This window comes from Macrobrachium rosenbergii, chromosome 13 (assembly GCF_040412425.1).
Source record: "Macrobrachium rosenbergii isolate ZJJX-2024 chromosome 13, ASM4041242v1, whole genome shotgun sequence".
In the NCBI taxonomy this organism is placed as follows: Eukaryota; Metazoa; Arthropoda; class Malacostraca; order Decapoda; family Palaemonidae; genus Macrobrachium; species Macrobrachium rosenbergii.
Window position 1 is genome coordinate 3,844,810 of NC_089753.1, and position 20,558 is coordinate 3,865,367.

General features: G+C 32.9%; 1 protein-coding gene across 2 annotated transcripts in view; it reads left to right on the top strand.

The window, feature by feature from the left end:
• LOC136844861 (uncharacterized) overlaps window positions 1-20,558 on the top strand; it is a 302,711-nt gene that overhangs the window by 148,265 nt on the left and 133,888 nt on the right. The gene's annotated exons all lie outside the window — the stretch shown is intronic.

A 20,558-nucleotide genomic window follows, 5' to 3' on the forward strand; every position in this document is an offset into this window, starting at 1 on the left:
TCTCCATTATCTTTGTTGAAGTAATCATGTGTCCCTTTGACTCATAACAACAAATGAACAATTATTTTTTAAAATATTGGGTCAGTTCTGAGTGTTGTAGTACTGCTTAGTACCAACAGAGTTAAGGAAGGAGTTTCTGAGTACAATATTCCTTCAGTTATCTGAATTAATAGTGCCAAGGGCCCATCAGATAATGGGGAAATCAGGAAAAGGGTAAGAAAATGTACAGGTGTTCAGGGGCAACTCCATACCCTTCGTCACCTAACCTTGTCAACACCAGATAACTGTAAACACTCAGTATGCTTACAGACAAAAGCCATCATACTTCAAAATGAAAACTTTATGCAAAAGGCAATTATTTACCTTTATCCCCCATATTTGTAACGAATTATAAAAATCTCTCTCTCTCTCTCTCTCTCTCTCTCTCTCTCTCTCTCTCTCTCTCTCTCTCTCTCTCTCTCTCGTGATAATGATATGCGATAGCCTACCTGTGTTTACGCACAGCCTACCATGGTTTTATCATCATTAATGTATTTTTATTCAGCAACTTTATCAGTTGTTATTATATTGTATTATACCATACCTGAGATATAAAATGTATATGCACAGTGGGGAAGGTATTCGCTTCTTGAAAACTGTCTTTGTACTGCGTGCTTTCACTTCTGTAGCAACAAGTTGCTCGATATTTAACTATGTTGGAGCTTACATTTATCATGCTCAGATGTCGGCCATCTTTGCAAATTTCACAAGTGTTTATTAAAATCTTGTTTTAAATAAAAATTATGTTTCCCCTTAAACACATTTATTTTAGTTTTCAAACTGTATATAAACTTTCCACTCTTTGGTGCGTAGTAGTGACCAAGTCTTTATCTTAAAAGACTTGTTGTAAAATTCTTGGACTTAGAATTTTACTTAGACTATTGGCATTCAGAAATTTTATATAAGTTCACAAGACTCTTTGAGCTTTCACTGTCACTTCTCCACACATCTCACACACCCCTGCCCTGATGCCTTTTCCCAACTGACTGCTTCCAGAGTCTTCGTATATATGGGTATTCATTCAATGCCGAAATCTGGTATAATTTTTCCAAGTTTCGTCCATAATGTTTCCTGTTTACTTATCTAGACTTTTCGTTCAGTTGTTGTTATGGTGCGCAAGAGGTCACGGGGCTAGGTCAAGATCTCAATGTCAAACTCGGCTTCTGGGATCGCTTAGTTTGTTATTGCTCCTTTTCTGTTTTGCTCTCTGTCTTCATCAGTGATTTTCTGTATTTCCTTGTGCGTATATTGAGATGTTTAGTTTATTCAATTATAGACTCGATTCGTTTAGTTTATTCAATTATAGACTCGATTCCATTATAATCTCGGCCAACTACCCAACTCTAGCTAAACTAAGGCAAAAATAAATATATGTACGAGGACTCTTAACACATGCTTCTTGGGAAATCACATAATTTATAAGAGAACTGTAAAGCATTAAATTGAATATAAAAATAATCATTTCTACAATCAGATTAAAATAAGATATTCAAATTTACTGTAAAACAAAATAGAATTTGCTATCCAAGTTACATAGGCTTTACTCAGTCCTATTCTACTCAGGTGGATATCGTCCTACTATCTATGGGATTCAATAAATAGATTTTTTCCCTTTTCTTCTGATGACGACGAAAGTCACAGTATTTCTTGTTTAACTGTGCTAAGGGGGGATGTAGACTTGACAGTTACCTTCTAGATTTTGTACTTCTTGAAGTGTCCTGGAAAAATATCCTTGTGTAAGTTCCATGTGTCAACAAGTGTATTATGTGTTTCTATAAATTTCTTTTGACTTCTTTGATGTGACTATAAGCATTTTTCTTGTATAATAATTTTTGTATGTTCATTGTTCAACACTAAAGGTATGACTGGCAACTCAATTAAAGAAAGTGGTAAGAGATTATTACTTGTAAATTTGTTCTACATTTATGTAATAATAAGTAAATAACTACTATTAATTAAAATGTACTAAGTCAGTGAATAAGTGTATTAGTTATTGTAATAAACTCTGAATTAATGTAAAAGAATTTTCTTTTCTTAAAATTATTTAACGTCTATCTTAACCCATGTTCTTTATTCTTCTATCAAAGAAATTCCTTCTTAACCCTTAAACGCCGAGCCTCTATTTACAAAAACGTCTCCCGTATGCGGCGTTGGAGTTAGCGCGTTAAGCGGAAAAAAGTTTTTTCAAAAATCACAGCATGCTTAGTTTTTAAGATTAGAGTTCATTTTTGGCTCTCTTTTTGTCATTACCTGAAGTTTAGTATGCAACCATCAGAAATGAAAAAATATCATTATCATATATAAATATTGAAATATATGACAGCATAAAAAAATTTTTCTTATATAATTTTATACAAATCGCTGTGAGCAAAAACAGTTAAAGCTAACGGTTTATTATTTTTTTCTTTGTATTGTACACTAAATTGCGATGATTGTGGTATATAACAAATTGTAAAACGATCAAAGCAACACAGAAAATATTACAAAATGATGCATGAATTAATTTAGCGGACGTAAAAAAATGTTTTTTCAAAAATTCACCATAAATCGAAATATTGTGCTAGAGACTTCCCATTTGTTGAAAAATGAAGCTAATTGATTGAATATTACTAGACTGTAAGTGTTTTAGCTTACAATTGCAGTTTCGACCATTTCGGTCAAGTTAAAGTTGACCGAAAGTCGAAATTTTTCTATTTATCGTGATTTATATGAAAATATTTCAAAACTGATAAAAGCTACAACCATGAGTTATTTTCTGTTGTATTTTACATGAAAATGCACACATTTTCATATATAAAATTTTATGTAACGACTAATATGAAACGGTGCAAACATTATGACAACATGACGAAAGAATTTCTGAGATGTTCAGCCGAGTTACCGCGCGGACGGAAGGAAAATGTTTTTTTCAAAAATTCACCATTAATCGAAATATTGTGCTAGAGACTTCCAATTTATTGCAAAATGAAGGTAAATGATTGAATATTACTAGAATGTAAGAGTTTTAGCTTACAATTGCCTTTTTCGACTATTTTGGTCGAGTTAAAGTTGACCGAAGGTTGAAATTTGGCAGTTAGCGTGATTTATGTGAAAATATTTCAAAACTGATAAAAGCTTCAACCATGAGCTATTTTCTGTTGTATTGTACATGAAATTGCGCACATTTTCATATATAAAAGTTTATGTAACGACTAATGTAAAACGATGCAAACATTACGACAATGTGACGAAAGAATTTCTGAGATGTTGGCGAGTTATGGCGCGCAGGCGTAAGGAAAAGTTTTTTTTTTCAGGAATTCACCATAAATCGAAATATTGTGCTAGAGACTTCCAGTTTATTGCAAAATGAAGGTACATGATTGAATATTACTAGAATGTAAGAGTTTTAGCTTATAATTGTGTTTTTTTTACCATTTCGGTCAAGTTAAAGTTGGCTGAAGGTTGAAATTTTGGCAGTTATCGTGATTTATATGAAAATATTTCAAAACTGATAAAGCTACAACCATGAGTTATTTTCTGTTGTATTCTACATGAAATTGCGCACATTTCCATTTATAAAACTTTTGTAACGACTAATATAAAAGCGGTGCAAACATTACGACAACGTGTGAAAGAATTTCTGGCGCGGACGTAAGGAAAGCGTTTTTCAAAAATTCACCATAAATCGAAATATTGTGCTAGAGACTTCCAATTTGTTGCAAAATGAAGGTAAATGATTGAATATTACTAGAATGTAAGAGTTTTAGCTTACAATTGCGTTTTTACCATTTTGGTCGAGTCAAAGTTGACCGAAGGTTGAAATTTTAGCATTTATCGTGGTTTATATGAAAATATTTCCAAACTGATAAAGCTACAACCGTGGGTTGTATTTTGCTGTATTTTTCATGAAATTGCACACATTTTCATATATAAAACTTTATGTAATGACTAATATAAAACGGTGCAAAAATTACGACAAAATGAAGAAAGAATTTCTGAAATTTTTGGCCGAGGTTACAGCATGTGATCGTAAGGAAAAGTTTTTTCAAAACTTCACCATAAATCGAAATATTGTGCTAGAGACTTCAATTTGTTGCAAAATGAAGGTACGTGATTGAATAATACTAGAATGTAAGAGTTTTAGCTTACAATTGCGTTTTCAACCATTTCAGTCGAGTCAAAAGTTGACCGAAGGTTGAAATTTTTGTAGTTGACATCGATGCGTCCACTTGGCGGCACCAACAGACAATTTTAGTCGGCGTATGATACATCAGTAGGCGTTTAAGGGTTAAAAGATATTAGTCATGCTTGGTTAACCCTTAAACACCTACCGGACGTATCATACGCGTCGATCAAAAATTGTCTGTTGGGTGCCGAGTGGACGCATCGCACGCCGACTACAAAAATTTCAACCTTCGTGAACTTTGACTCGACCAAAATGGTTGAAAAACGCAATTGTAAGCTAAAACTCTTACATTCTAGTAATATTCAATCATGTACCTTCATTTTGCAACAAATTGGAGGTCTCTAGCACAATATTTCGATTTATGGTGAATTTTGAAAAACTTTTTCTTACGCACGGCTGTACCTCAGCCGAAAATTTCATAAATTCTTTCGTCATTTTGTCGTAATTTTTGCACTGTTCTATATTAGCCGTTACATAAAGTTTTATATATGAAAATGTGTGCAATTTCATGTACAATACAGCAAAAATACAACCCATGGTTGTAGCTTTTATCAGTTTGGAAATATTTTCATATAAACCACGATAACTGCCAAAATTTCAACCTTCGTCAACTTTGACTCGACGAAATGGTCGAAAACGCAATTGTAAGCTAAAACTCTTACATTCTAGTAATATTCAATCATTTACCTTCATTTTGCAACCAATTGGAAGTCTCTAGCACAATATTTCGATTTATGGTGAATTTTTGAAAAAAACTTTTTCCTTACGTCCGCGCCAGAAATTCTTTCGTCATCTTGTCGTAATGTTTGCTTCATTTTATATTAGTCGTTACATAAAGTTTTATATATGGAAATGTGCGCAATTTCATGTAGAATACAACAGAAAATAACTCATGGTTGTGGCTTTTATCAGTTTTGAAATATTTTCATATAAATCACGATAACTGCCAAAATTTCAAGCTTCGGGTCAACTTTAACTCGACCGAAATGGTAAAAACGCAATTATATACTAAAACTCTTACATTCTAGTAATATTCAATCATGTACCTTCATTTTGCAACAAACTGGAAGTCTCTAGCACAATATTTCGATTTATGGTGAATTTCTGAAAAAAAAAATTTTCCTTACGCCTGCTGCTGTAACTCGGCCTAACATCTCAGAAATTCTTTCGTCATGTTGTCGTAATGTTTGCATCGTTTTACATTAGTCGTTACATAAACTTTTATATATGAAATTGTTTGCAATTTCATGTAGAATACAACAGAAAATAGCTCATGGTTGTAGCTTTTATCAGTTTTGAAATATTTTCACATAAATCACGATAACTGCCAAAATTTCAACCTTTGGTCAACTTTTTAACTCGACTGAAATGGTAAAAAAACGCAATTGTAAGCTAAAACTCTTACATTCTAGTAATATTCAATCATTTACCTTCATTTTGCAATAAATTGGAAGTCTCTAGCACAATATTTCGATTTATGGTGAATTTAAAAAAAAAAAACATTTTCCTTACGTCTGTGCGGTAACTCAGCCGAACATCTCAGAAATTCTTTCGTCTCGTTGACGTAATATTTGCACTGTATTATGTTAGTCATTACATAAAGTTTTAAATATGAAAATGTGCGCAATTTCATGTACAATACAACAAAAAATAACTCATGGTTGTAGCTTTTATCAGTTTTGAAATATTTTCATATAAATCACGATAAATAGAAAAATTTCGACTTTCGGTCAACTTTAACTCGACCAAAATGGTCGAAAACTGCAATTGTAAGCTAAAACACTTACAGTCTAGTAATATTCAATCAATTAGCTTCATTTTTCAACAAACGGGAAGTCTCTAGCACAATATTTCGATTTATGGTGAATTTTTGAAAAACATTTTTTACGTCCGCTGCTCCTTAATTCATGCATCATTTTGTGATAATATTTTCTCTGTGTTGCTTTGATCGTTTTACAATTTGTTATATACCAAAATCATTGCAATTTAGTGTACAATACAACTTAAAAATATTAACTCATTAGCTTTAACCATTTTGTTTACAGCGCGATTTGTATACAATTATATACAAATTTTTTTTTTTCACTGTCATATATTCCAATATTTATATATGATAATGATATTTTTTTTTCATTTCTGATGGTTGCATACTACACTTCAGGCAATGACAAAAAAATGAGCCAAAATGAACTCTTAATCTTAAAAACTAAGCGTGCTGTGATTTTTGAAAAAACTTTTTTCAGCTTCGCGCTAACTCACCGAACAATCGGCATATGGGAGACGTTTTTGTAAATAGGGCTTTGGCGTTAAAGGGTTAAAAAACTAAATTATAATTGATAAACTCCATGAAATGATCACATTACATTTTAAAATTTTACTTGTAGTCTCTCATTTCCAAACAGCAAATTCGAAGTTAGTGCACTTCAGTAAGTCAACCGATAAAGGCAAACTTAGTAATAAAGAAATCAAATACAGGAAATGACAGGATGATTGATGGGTTTGTTCTTATAATTACTGAAATGTGACTTCTGTTTCTTAGGTTACACTGTACCTAGTTTTTCCTTCTGAAATTTCTTCTTCAAGTTCTTCAGTCAATTCTGGTTCCTTGACTTCCTTACTTCTTTTGACTTTGTCAACTGCAGCTGAATGATCAGTGAATACAGTTATCTTATAGCCAGATATTATGTATCTGAAGAGCTTTAAAGCGTCTATTATGGCTAAAGACTCTAGGTCTGTTACTGAGTAATTTACCTCTGTTGGTTTTAGTTTTCTACTGTAATAAGCTATAGCATATTTGTTATCATGTCTTTGCATTAAGCATGCTCCCCTACAGTACTACTTGCATCTGTGTCTAAGAAGAATTCTTTACTAAAATCTGGAAAACTAAGTACTGGAGGGTGTGTCAATCTTTTCTTCAGTTCATCGAATGCTTTCTGTCGTTTGGTTGACCACCAGAACTGTATGTGTTCTTTTAATAATTCAGTCAGTGGCACTGCTATGGTAGTGAAATATATTATAAACTTTTAATTAAAAACCTATCTTACAATTAGGTGTAGGATACTCTTTGATTGGCTTAATCTTTAAGTCATTTATTTTGACACCTTTTCACTCGAAGTATGTCCCAAGAAGTCTATTTTCCTTCTAAGGAAATTGCACTCTTTTAACTTTAGTTTTAGATTTGCTCTCCTCAATCTTTTTAGGACTTCTCTCACTAGTCATATGTGTTCTTCAATTGTATCTGTTGCTATTACCAAATCTTCTGTATAGCAATGTACATCCTCGCCTAATAAATCACCTAAAATCTTAACCATTAATCTTGGCTGGGCTTGACTTTAGACCAAAGGGCATTTTTACATACAGGCAGTCCCTGGTTATTGGCGGGGTTTCCGTTCCCGACAGCGTGATGATTACCAAAAATCAACGATAACAGCGCTGATAACTGGGGATTGGCAGTGCTGATAAGTGGGGATCAGTGCTGATAACTGGGGATCAGCGCCAATAACCAGGGATCGGCGCATATCAGTGCCGAAAATCCAGTTATTGTCGCCACTAGACAAGCGTCGTAAAACCGGATCGACAGTAACTGAGGCCGCCAATAACTGGGGACTGCCTGTATTGGTATCTGCCATTACTAGTGGAAAAAGCTGTCAAAGGCTTAGTATCTTGGTCTAAAGGAATTTGTAAAAATCCTTGCAACAAATCAATTGTGGCGAAATATTTCTTGGATCCAGTGATTGTGATAAGATCTCTCATGGATGGCATTGGATAAGGATCATTTTCAGTTATCTTATTTAACCTTCTGAAATCAACTACTACTCAGTATGTTTTGTCTATCTTTGGAACTAGCAAAAGTGGAAAAGACCACGGAGATTTTGATTTCTATTATCCCTTGCTTCTTCATCTGTTGCACTTCTCTTTCAATAATCTCCTGGGAATGTGCTACTCTATAACATATTCCTCCCTCCATGTGACATTTTCTTTTGTTTTCTCATATGCCTTCTGAAAACTCCATTTCCTCTAAAACCAGTAGTAGTCAATGTTTTCAGTAACACTCCACCACATTCTACTCTAACACAAACAACGATCTACTCATTCCCCAAAACAGACGTTTCCACTTTCAAACCCTTGTCTCACATGCAATACATCTATCCCTTCCATACCAGAGGGCTCACCATGGTAAACTCCCATCGCACTTAGTTTCCCTGGGGTTGGGGTTTGGTACGGCGGACTTCTTTCACGTGACCCTCCATCCCACATCCTTCACACTTACTCCTAGCAAAATGACCACTCATTCCAGTGTCCACAATGACTTCCACTTACTCCAACTCTCCTTCCACTTTGGCAGTCTCTCACTCGATGTCCCACCTTTCCACAGCCGAAACACTTCAACTCTTTCACTAGTGGACAGTTCACCAACATATGGCCTCTCTTTCCATAGCCGAGACACTTGCCATTGGCCTATCTGCAATCCTCTTTCACATGCCCAGTCCTTCTACACCTGTAACACTCCTTATCACTACTACTCATTCCCATCTGACTTCCCCTCATATTCCCATTTGCTGTACTTTTACTTGTTGTGGTGTAGAATAGATAGGGAAATTAGATAGAAAAGAGAGAGAGAGAGAGAGAGAGAGAGAGAGAGAGAGAGAGAGAGAGAGAAAGTTAGGAGAGAGAGAGAGAAATAAGAATAAAGAGAGAGGCAAAGAACACAGTGATAACGCCCAAATGCTGTTGTATCGTGTTATCAAACATGGATGTTTACATGAACCATTGCAGTATATCGTGTTGAAGCCATAAAAACAGTCTAAAAGTGAGAACTAATGGCCTCGCGATTGAAGCTAACCAAAACATGAGTTCTAAATGCTTACAGCAGCTGGTTCTATAGCCCCGCCTTCTCAGGAAGGCGTTTTTTTGTGGAAGTTCCAGGAATTTGGGGTTGGCTCAAGTGATGTACTTCTTCAACCTCCAATCAATTATGTTTGGGAGGGGTCTTTCACACACCCTCCTAAGATCACCTCCTATCAAGTCCTCTAAGGAGAGATTTGAATCACACCCACTACAGTCCTTCCAGTCAGCTACTTGAAGGGGAGGCCTTGCTGATTAATCCTTCCAATAAGGCTAGAAGGAGGTGGAGATTGCAGATAGCAAGTTTTTCTTGGGGTTCGACGAGTTAGAGACCTACGAGGAGAGCAGAGTTCAGAACTGTGTCCTTCAAGGGAGAGTACGTCTCCCCTCGCTTCAGTGTTCCCCATATAGACTGAGTCAAGAGTGATTCGTTTTCTATCATTGTAACTTGTTAATTTTGTACTGATCTTTATAATACTAAGTACTAATTAAAATGAAGAAATTACCAATCTCGTCTCTATACGCCTTTCTGAGAGATATCAATACTTAAAAATAATAAATATACAAAGATAGTACATCATCCGCGAAGTGATCTGAAGGACACCTCGAAAGAAACCAAGGTAAGAAGAGAAAGACTAAAATCTATACAAACATATAACAAAGAACAGTCTGGGGCTAGTGCCCATAACTTAGTTTACCTACAACATGTATTAAATTACTTGTCCTTTGGAACCATATATAATATTCTTGGAGAAGAGGAAAAGAAAGCTTTCAGAAAAATAAAACTTGATCCCAGAAAAACAAGCCTTCAAATATTGAAGACGATGAGAGAAGAAATCCAAAGGAAAGAGATAAATCCATCCAAGGAATTCGTGGGAACAACAGAAGCACAAAATGAAAGGAAAGTCAGAAATAATAATCCTAATTTTAAAATGAATAATAAATTCTATGATAATTCCAGACAAGTAGGAAATAGACCAAATCCCTTCCAAGGGAAATATGCCCAAAATACTAAAAGAAAATGGAATCCAGATCAAGGGGGAAGAAACAATCTAACAAAGAGTGGACCACACAAACCTTATAGATATGGTCAAAACTCAAACACAAACACTTCAACCCAAGTGAACTATTCCGCTCAAGGGGCGAGACCAAAGACAGCTTGTGAAAACTGCGGGTTTACAAATCATTTTACAAATGAGTGTAGAAAACCTAGAATCTGCATGGTTTGTAAGAAAGTAGGACATTTAACAAAGAATTGCTGGTTTAAAACACAAGACGGAAATAAAGAAATAGTTGAATTAAGTAGTAACCGCTCAACATCAAATAAGTCTTCAAATCAATGACAATTTATCCCTACACAGAATACCACAAGAGAGTCCCTTCAAGAAGATAAATTAAGAGTAGAAGAATTAGCAAAAAGGAGAAGTGAAGGTTCATCCGCACTATCCATATTGCAGAGTAAAGAAGTTGTATTTTCCATGGATGAAGAAGAAATAATCAGAAAGGATTTACCTATCATTAAAATTCCAATACAGAATAAATTATGTACTGTCCTTATGGATTCACGTAGTACTGTAAGCATAATTGATAAACACACATTAACAAATTACTTAGGCGTTAAAGAAACGCTAATTCAGGGTCAAAGCAAAATAATAAAAGGAGTAGCGGGTAAACAGATTAAGTTTAGGAAATGTGAACTTAGAAATAGACCTTTCGTCACATAAAACTGTTGAAAGTTTTATAGTTCTAGAAGACAGGTTCTTTCCCGCACAGGTGTTGTTCTCATATAAATTAATGAAGAAATGTGGAATTATACTGAATTGCCGAGAAGGAAGAATTAACCTTACACAAGATAATAAAAAGAGCGTATGCTTTACGCTTGAAGAAGAAAAGTTTCACCCAAATCTGATCAATTTGTCTGAGACAGTTTCAACAAGCGAGAAAGACATACAGAAAATAACTTATCATCAACAAGAACAATCAAATTAAATTGAATGATAATGGAAAGGAGGAATTTCCACAATTACAGACTAGAAATTTAAGATGTGCACATCCAGAAATTATACCCTCCAACAAAAGAAGTGACCCAGAAATAAATAAAGGTGATCCCCAATGTTCTGAATATGATGAGGAACAAGACGTGTGATGATAAATATACTACAGAGATAAATACAGAATATTATAGCAATGTAGTAATCAGTTGTGATAATGAAGGGAAATTAGTAAATGAGGAACTGTTGTTAAACAAAATAAATAAAGTAGATATAAATGATATAATAACAGTAACTGAAGAAACTAGTATAGATGCAGAACATTGTTATTTTTGCAGAAACAAAAGATGAGGAAGTATGTTGTGTTAGCACTGCTGATGATAATAAAGCACAATTTATACTAAACAGACAGGTAATTTTGCATCCAAAGTGTTTAACAAAAATACATCTAAGGGGAAAAGAAGAGATAGGAGTTAAAGACATTCTTTTACTAAATGAAGAGTTACCAGAATTTGTCAGAATGGATAATTCTTTAGTCCACATGAAGGGTGATACTTGTGAAGTTTATGTCCAGAACTACTCAGATAACAAACTAACACTATATGCAGGCATTATCTTTTGTAAAGGAATACCTATTAACAATCCATTACTAACATTAGAAGAAGAAGCATTTTTCTCTGTAACTGGTCAAACATCTGAATTAAGCAAAGAAGTGAATAAAACAGATTTTCCAGAAAACAAAGATAGATTAATTCAAGTATTAGAAAAATACAGAGATGTAATAGCAATAGAAGGAGATAAATTAGGTAGAACAAATGTCCTAAGACATAAAATTGTATTAGATGATGGAACAAAACCATTCTTTATTCCTAATTACAGATTACCAATAAGCCAAAGACCCATAGTTGATAATTTGATAGAAGAAATGAAGAAAGATGGGGTAGTCATTCCTTCTGAATCTCCATATAATTCTCCGTTACTACTTGTTCCAAAGAAAGATGGAAATTGGAGACTTGTAATAGACTATAGAAAGTTAAATTCCAACACCATCCCTGATAGAATGCCAATGCCAGTGATTCAAGATATGTTAGCTCAATTAGGAGGTGCAAGTATATTTTCATCTTTAGATTTACTTAGTGGATACTGGCAAGTATCTTTAGACGAAGAGCCGAAACCATTCACAGCCTTCAGCACACACAAGGAATACTTGCAATTTGAAGTCATGCCATTTGGACTCACTTCAGCTCCTTTAACGTTTGTTAGATTAATGCTTCAAATATTAGAGGATATAGAAAATGTTGCAGTTTACTTAGAAGATGTTATCATTTTTAGCAAAGATTTAGAAAGTCCCCTCAAAACATTAGAAATAGTCTTGGAAAGATTAAGAAGAGCAGGATTAAAAATCAAATTAAAGAAATGTCAATTCTTAATGAAATCTTTGGAATATTTAGGACATGTAATTAGTGAAGATGGTCTGCAAATGCAAGCAGGCAAGATAAAAGCAATAGTTGAATATCCAGCTCCTACCAATTTGAAAGCATTGAGACGATTCCTAGGAATGGTAGACTACTATAGACCTTTCATTAAAGGCTTTGCTACAATAGCCAAACCATTAACAGAATTAACAAAGAAAGATGTCAAATATGAATGGAATAAAGAACAAGAGACAGCTTTCAAACACTAAAGAGTAAAATGACCAGAAATCCTGTTTTAGTCTACCCAGATTTCTCCAAAGACTTTTACTTAGCCTGTGATGCATCAAGTACAGGACTAGGGGCTGTATTATTACAAAAGGACAAAACAAGAATGAGAGCAGTATATTATGCCAGTAGAGTTTTGAATGCTGCAGAGAGAAATTATAGCACAATAGAAAGAGAATGTTTAGCATTATACTGGGGTCTAAGGAAATTTAGAGACATCATTTTAGGACATAAAGTCAATGTACTTACTGATCACAAACCAATTTGTGAGGTTTTTGTTTAAGAAGAGAACTTTTACAAATAACATGAAGTTCAATAGATGGTTCATTAGTGTTTAGAATTTGCACCAGAATTCAGATATATCCCAGGAAAATTTAATACTTTTAGATGCATTATCTCAGAGCCCAAGAAGAAACAGAGAAATGTATTACCACTAATACTTTTTGTTTTAGCTGTCAGGTGGTAGATTTAGATTTGGAAAGAGTACAAATACAACAAGGAATGGATACAGAAATCAGGCATATAATAGGAGAACTAATGACAGATGAATCTTTAAAACCTGATTTTGTTTTAATCAGTGGATTACTGTATAAAGACCAACAGAGAAGAATGGTTATTCTGTAAATCTACATCCCAAAAACACTAATCAGAGAAGTTTTAGAACTAACACACTCATACAAGTTAGCAGGACATCCTGGAATCAAAAAGACAACTAGAATCCTAACCAGAAACTATTTTTGGCCCCATTGTAGTGAGGATGCCAAGAACTTTGTACAAAATTGTGTAGTTTGTAATCGAAATAAAGGTAACTGGAAATCCAAAAGCTCCTCTTGAAAAATACCCATCAGAGTTGAATCCATTTCAGGTCATATCTATGGACTTTTAGGTCCATTTCCTGCAACTGTTAGGGGAATAAACAAATATTGGTGTTTTTAGACTATCTAACAAGATATGTAGAGATTGTACCAGTAAGAAATAGAGATGCAATTACAGTAGCAGAAGCTCTTAAATCTAGAATTATGACTTTAGACATTCATGTCCACAAGTTCTTCTTTCTGATCTTTCAGCAGATTTTATAGTGAACTTTTAAGAAAATTATTTGAATTTTATAAGATTAATAAATGTCAGATGTGACATATAAACCAAGTTCAAATGGAGCTTGCAAAACTTTACAAAAAAAAACCTAATACAGAAGACTGGGATTTAGCTTTCAAGTCAATTCAGTTTACTATAAACAATACTTTAAATGAGACTGTAGGAGAACTAAACCAAAAAAATCATTTGAATATATGGATAGAAAAATTCAAATACATTACTAGATGATCAAAAGAGATGACATATACTTATACATATATATACATATAATGAAAATTGTTATACTGTAAAATGGTTAATTGTTCAAACAGACAGGACTAGACAATAAGGAAGCTCAAGAATTCAGCAGCAAATTATACTATGACAAAGATCATTAAACCTTCATTGTCCTCTTTATTCAGGTATAATGTTCAAATCATGTTCCAGAAGGACCTAATATAAACAGTATCTTCAAAATGTTTAAATTGATACAGAGTACAGAAGTGTTGAAACATTAAATTTGCTAATAAAGATCATAAGTGAGATTGATCTAAAAGAAATTTATTTGTTTTATACCAATCATGTAACAGTAATAAAAACAGACTTCTTGGTCAGTTCATGTAGAGAATATTTTTATGGATTGAAAGAAGATTTAAACAGGAAGACAATAAAGGTTCATAATACATTTATTAGGAATAAGATAAAGTCTTATCAAAAGCATTGACATTATTGAAATTAATTGTAGGCATTAAAATACATTATGGCAATTAATAGTTGCATGTTACTATTTTTTGTGAAAACACAAAATCTAACAGTTCAACATGGAAACAAAATCATCTTTGGATAATTGTTGTATTTGTTATTTATTGATTCTTGTTTTAATTATTTCAGTAATTCAACTATTCTCATTATAGTTTGACCAAGATACAGGTTTTATTAGGTTCTAAAATGGTATCTTTATCTTTCTTTTAGTATACAATCTCTTCTTTGAGCATCAGTAATTATTTAATCATTACATGTTCTAATAATGCAAAATTGACCATTAAACATTTGAGATAATTTTATTTTCCTTTATCAACATGGGAAATGATTATGGACATCATACATCTGCACTTTTTATTAAATTTTAGAATATTTTTGTCAAGGATCTTATTCTTAACACCTTGGTGGTTATTAAATTATAATAGACCATTATGATCCTTTACCATAGGGTATAAGTTTTCCAGGCAAAAAATCACTAATTATGTTCTAATTCTCTTGGGTTGGCATTCATCTTGGACTTAATATTTCCTTTATAGGCAGTAACAAAATGGCATTTGGATCTTTATTGAGCGGAATAGTTCTAACATTGTTGAAGTGTTTGTGTTTGAGTTTTGACCTTATATCTATAAGGTTTGTGTGGTCCACTCTTTGTTATTGTTTCTTCCTTTGATCTTCAATTCCATTTTCTTTTAGTATTTTAATATTATTTTGGAAATGTATTTGGTCTATTTCCCACTTGTCTGGAATTATCATAGAATTTATTATTCACATTTTAAAATTAGGATTATTATTTCTGACTTTAATTTTATTTTGTGCTTCTGTTGTTATAAAAGGAATCCTTGGATACATTTATCTCTTTCCTTTGGATTTCTTCTCTCATTGTCTTCAATGTTTATCTTGTTTTTCCGGGATCAAGTTTTATTTTTGTGATTTTTTCTTTTCCTCTTCTCCAAGAATATTATGTATGGTTCCAAAGGACAAGTCATTTAATTTAATACATGTTGTAGGTCAATACTCAGTTATGGGCACAAGTCCTTTATTAAACTGATCCTTGTCTCTATAGTAATAACTGTCTTCATTAAATCTTCAGTTATTTTCTCTATTGCATTCTCCATGATAACAAAAGAATTGTTTTATATTGTTGGTTAAGAAATCTGGTTAGGTTATATAAACCATGAGGTCAGTTTGATTTACTGGTTCACAGAGTGATAAACAAATTTCTTTAAATTCTACATAGTTATTAAGTTTTCTTAAAACTTTGAATTCAAAGTTTTATTGGTTCCATGTTCTGAGCTTCGAGCAACAAGGCTTCATTTATTTTAGCTCTTTGGATCTGTTATTCCCTGAAATTATACGACTATCTGCATCAATTCAATGATTTACAGTATAGGATTCAGTCTGATTTTTCAGGATTGGAATCATCCACCTGTCCATAAGGACCGTGAACTTGGCGGATTGTTACATTAGGACCTTCTGGTTCATGATTATAAATTTATATACCTGAGCATTATTATTAGTTTATTAGTATTGTTGTATTATTATTATTGTTTAGTATTAGAATGATTAACCTATTTTGGTTCTGTTATTTGAGTTTATTATTGTTAGTATTTCCTTGCAATACAGTCATCGTAATTTAGTATGAAATTCAACTTGCATCTTCTAATTGTAACGTCTTAAATCTCTTCTGAATGTCTAACAGTGTTCAGTAATTCTTCAAACACTGTTGCATTTACACATTGTTTATTCACTCAGAGTACATCAATCATAAAAAAAATCCCAGTCTATATTGTATTAAAATTAAAAACAATTTGTCAAATTGTCATCAAAAAAAAATTAAATTCTTTCTATTGAGTTCCATGCACAACTTGGTTTAAAACCTGTTTTCAATACATAAAATAAATTCTTATATGAAATTGGGCATCATATCATCAAAATTCATCATAATAAGTACACAAAAGGATTTTGACAAAGGAAAAGAATTTCTGGGGAAGATGAATGTCACCCAGTGCAATGGTTCAATTTAGCACACATTTCTAGGTATAAATATTGCATCTCTATTTCTTACCAGAGAAAAATCTATCCATAATCTTGTTAGATAGTCTAAAAAGACTAATATTTGTTTATGCACTAACAGTTGTAGGAAATGGACCTAAAAAGTCCATAGATACGACCTGAAATGGATTCAACTCCCCCAACATGGGTATTTTTCAAGTGGAGCTTTTGGATTTACGTTACCTTTATTTCCATTACAAACTACACAATTTTGTACAAAGTTCTTGGCATCCTCATGCAATGGGGCCAAAAATAATTTCTGAAGTTAGGATTCTAGTTGTCTTTTTGATTCCTGGATGTCTTGCTAACTTGTAGAGTGTGTTAGTTCTAAAAACTTCTCTGATTAGTGTTTTTGGGATGTATAGTCGAGAATAACCATTCTTCTCTGTTGGTCTTTTATACAGTAATCCATTGATTAAAACAAATCAGGATTTTTAAAGATTCATCTGTCATTAGTTGTCCTATTATATGCCTGATTTCTGTATCCATTCTTGCGCCTTCATTTGTACTCTTTCCAAATCTAAATCTACCACTTGACCTAAAAAAAAAGTATTAGTATGGAAAACATTTCATCTGTTTCTTCTTGGGCTCTGAATAATGCATCTGCTAGTGTATTAAATTTTCCTGGGATATATCTCAATTTGGTGCAAATTGCCTAGATAACTATTTTATTTCTATTGAACTTCATGTTATTTGTAAAGTTTTTCTTCTTAAACAAATCACAAATTGGTTTGTGATCATAAGTCTTCATTGACTTTATGTCCTAAAATTATGTGTCTAAATTTCCTTAGACCCATAGTATAATGCTAAACATTCTCTTTCTGAATTGTGCCATAATTTTTCTCTGCAGCATTCAAAACTCTACTGGCATAATAGATGCTCTCATTCTTGTTTTGTCCTTTTGTAATAATACAGCCCCTTTACTTTCGTTGCTGATCCCGGTGAAATTTTCAGTTGAGCATAAAGAGGCTCCATTAAAGTCCTTTGAGAAATCTGGGTGATGAAATGCGGGATTCCTGGAAAAGAAACTCTTTAGTGTTTCTAGAAAGCTGTCTCTTGTTCTTTATTCCACAATATTTGACATCTTTCTTTGTTAATTCTGTTAATGGTTTAGCTATTGGCAAAGCCTTTAATGAGTGCAGGTCTATAGTAGCTTTACCATTCTAGGAATCTTCTCAATGCTTTCAAATTGGTAAAAGCTGGAATTCAACTATTGCTTTTATCTTGCCTGCTTCATTTAATACCATCTTCACTAATTACATGTCCTAAGTATTCCAAAGATTTCATTAAAATTGACATTTCTTTAATTTATCATTTTTAATCCTGCTCTTCTTAAGAAAAAGACTATTTCTAATGTTTTAGGTGACTTTCTAAATCGCTAAAAAGGATAACATCATCTAAAACTAAAGAACAACACTGAGTTTTCTATATCCCCTAAATTTGAAGCATTAATCTAACAAACGTTAAATTAAAAACAAATGGCATGACTAAAAATAACAAGTGTTCCAGGATACTGAAGGCTAAATGATTATGACTCTTAAAAACAGGATCTCAAGTATCCACAGGAGTCAATCTAAAGATGAAAATATCCTTGCACCTGACCTAAAAGCTAACATATCTTGAATCACTGGCATTGGCATTCTATCGAGGCAGGTAGTGTTGAGAATATAACCAATAGTCTATAATTTAATCAAATTTCCATCTTTCTTTGGAACAAGGATAAACAAGTTATATACTAGTTTGAGAAGGAATGAGGAACAATCTTTCTTCAGCTTCTATCAAATTATCAACTAGGGTCTTTGACTGAAGATAATCTGTTTAAATAAAGAATGGTTTTGATTTCCATCATCTAATACAATTTTATGTCTTAGGACATTTATTTGAAAATAATTTATCTCCTTCTATTGCTATTATATCTCTGTATTTTTCTAATACTTGAATTAATCTATCTTTGTTTTCTAAAATCTGTTTTGTTGCCTCTTTGGCTTAATTCAGAAATTTGACCCCATTTTCCCTAACAAAATGGGCTTGAAGTTCTTTTAGTAAGTTCTATTTAAATAAGTATTTTTAAAGTGTTAACTGGACATAAAGTGTTAGATAGTTATCTGGTAGTTCTGGACATAATCTTCCAAGTAGACCCTTCATGTGGACTAAAGATCCTCATTCTTTGCAAATTCTGGTAATCTTCATTTAGTAAACAGAACTTTAACTCCTGAAGGGAGGAAATCAAGATGATTTTTTCTTAAACAGATTTGGATGCAAAATTACCTGTCTGTTTAAAAATAATTGTCTTTATTATCAGACTCAGGTATGCACAACATACTTCCTCATCTTTTGTTTCTGCAATTTAACAATGTTCTCATTTAGAACCTAGTTTCTTCAGTTGCTGGTCTATTATATCATTTATATCTACTTTATTTATTTTGTTTAACAAAGTATGAGTTTACTAATTTCCCTTATTATCATGCTAAAATTATTTTTCTTAAAGCAGATAATGTTCTGTATTTATCTCTGCATAAGTCCTTTCTCAAATAATGATCTTGTTCCTTGTCATATTCAGAACACTGGAGATCACCTTTATTCATTTCTGAGCTTCACTTCTTTTGTTGAAATAATGCTAACATTTTAACTTTCTGAGTCTGTAATTGTGAAGATTCCTCCTTTCTTATTCATTCATTTTAATTTGATTGTTCTCTTGATGATAAGTTATTTTCTGTATGCTCTTTGTCGCTTGTTGAAGTCCGTAAAGACAAATTGACTCAGAATTTTGAGTGAAGCTTTTCTTCTTCAAGTTTGCAAACTTGTGTCAATCTTGGATTATCTTTTGTGGTTAATTCTTCCTTCCAGCAATTCAGTATAACCAATTTCTTCATTAATTTACAAGAGAACAACACCTTGCGGGAATGAATCTGAGTTTAGAACTATAAAACTTTCATCAGTAGGTTTATTGTGGGAAACAGATAGATTTCCAGTTGCCATTGTTAAACTTTTTATCTGACATCGCATCTTTTATTATCTTGCTTTGGGTCTGAGATTAGCGTTTCTTTAACGCCTAAGTAATTTGTTAATGTGTGTTTATCTATTATGGCAAACAGGTCTACCTGGAGACCCAGTACCTGACAGTACAAATTTATTCTGTATTGGAATTTTAATGATAGGTAAACCTTTCTGATTATTTCTTCTTCATCCATGGAAAATACAATGACATTTCGAACACCTGCAAGGTGGATAGTGACGGTGAAAGATGTTTCTTCTGCCAGAGAGAAATTCTTTGCTTAATCATTATCTTCTTGAAGGGACTTTCTTGTGGTATTCTGTTTAGGCAATGTACAACTGTCATTGATCCAGCACCAGTCTGATTTGATGCTGTCTGGCTACTTAATTCAACTATTTCTTTAGAAAATTTCCTTCTTGTGTTTTAGAAACCATATGGAGTCTTTGTTAAATGTCCTATTTTCTTACAAACCTTGCAGATTCTAGGTTTTCTACATTCATTTGTAAAATGATTTGTATACCCGCAGTTTTCTGCAGGCTGTCTTTGGTCTCGCCCTTGAGCGGAATAGTTGTTTGGGTTGAAGTGTTTGTGTTTTTTAGTGACCATATCTATAAGGTTTGTGTGGTCCACTCTTTGTTAGATTGTTTCTTCCCCTTTGATCTGGATTCCATTTTCTTTTAGTATTTTGAGGCAATTTGCCTTGGAAGGTATTTGGTCTATTTCCTGCTTGTCTGGAATTATCATAGAATTTATTATTCAGTTTAAAATTAGGATTATTATTTCTGACTTTCCTTTCATTTTGTGCTTCTGTTGTTCCACGAATTCCTTGGATAGATTTATCTCTTTCCTTTGGATTTCTTCTCTCATTGTCTTCAATGTTTGAAGGCTTGTTTTTCTGGGATCAAGTTTAAAATATTTTTCTGAAACCTTTCTTT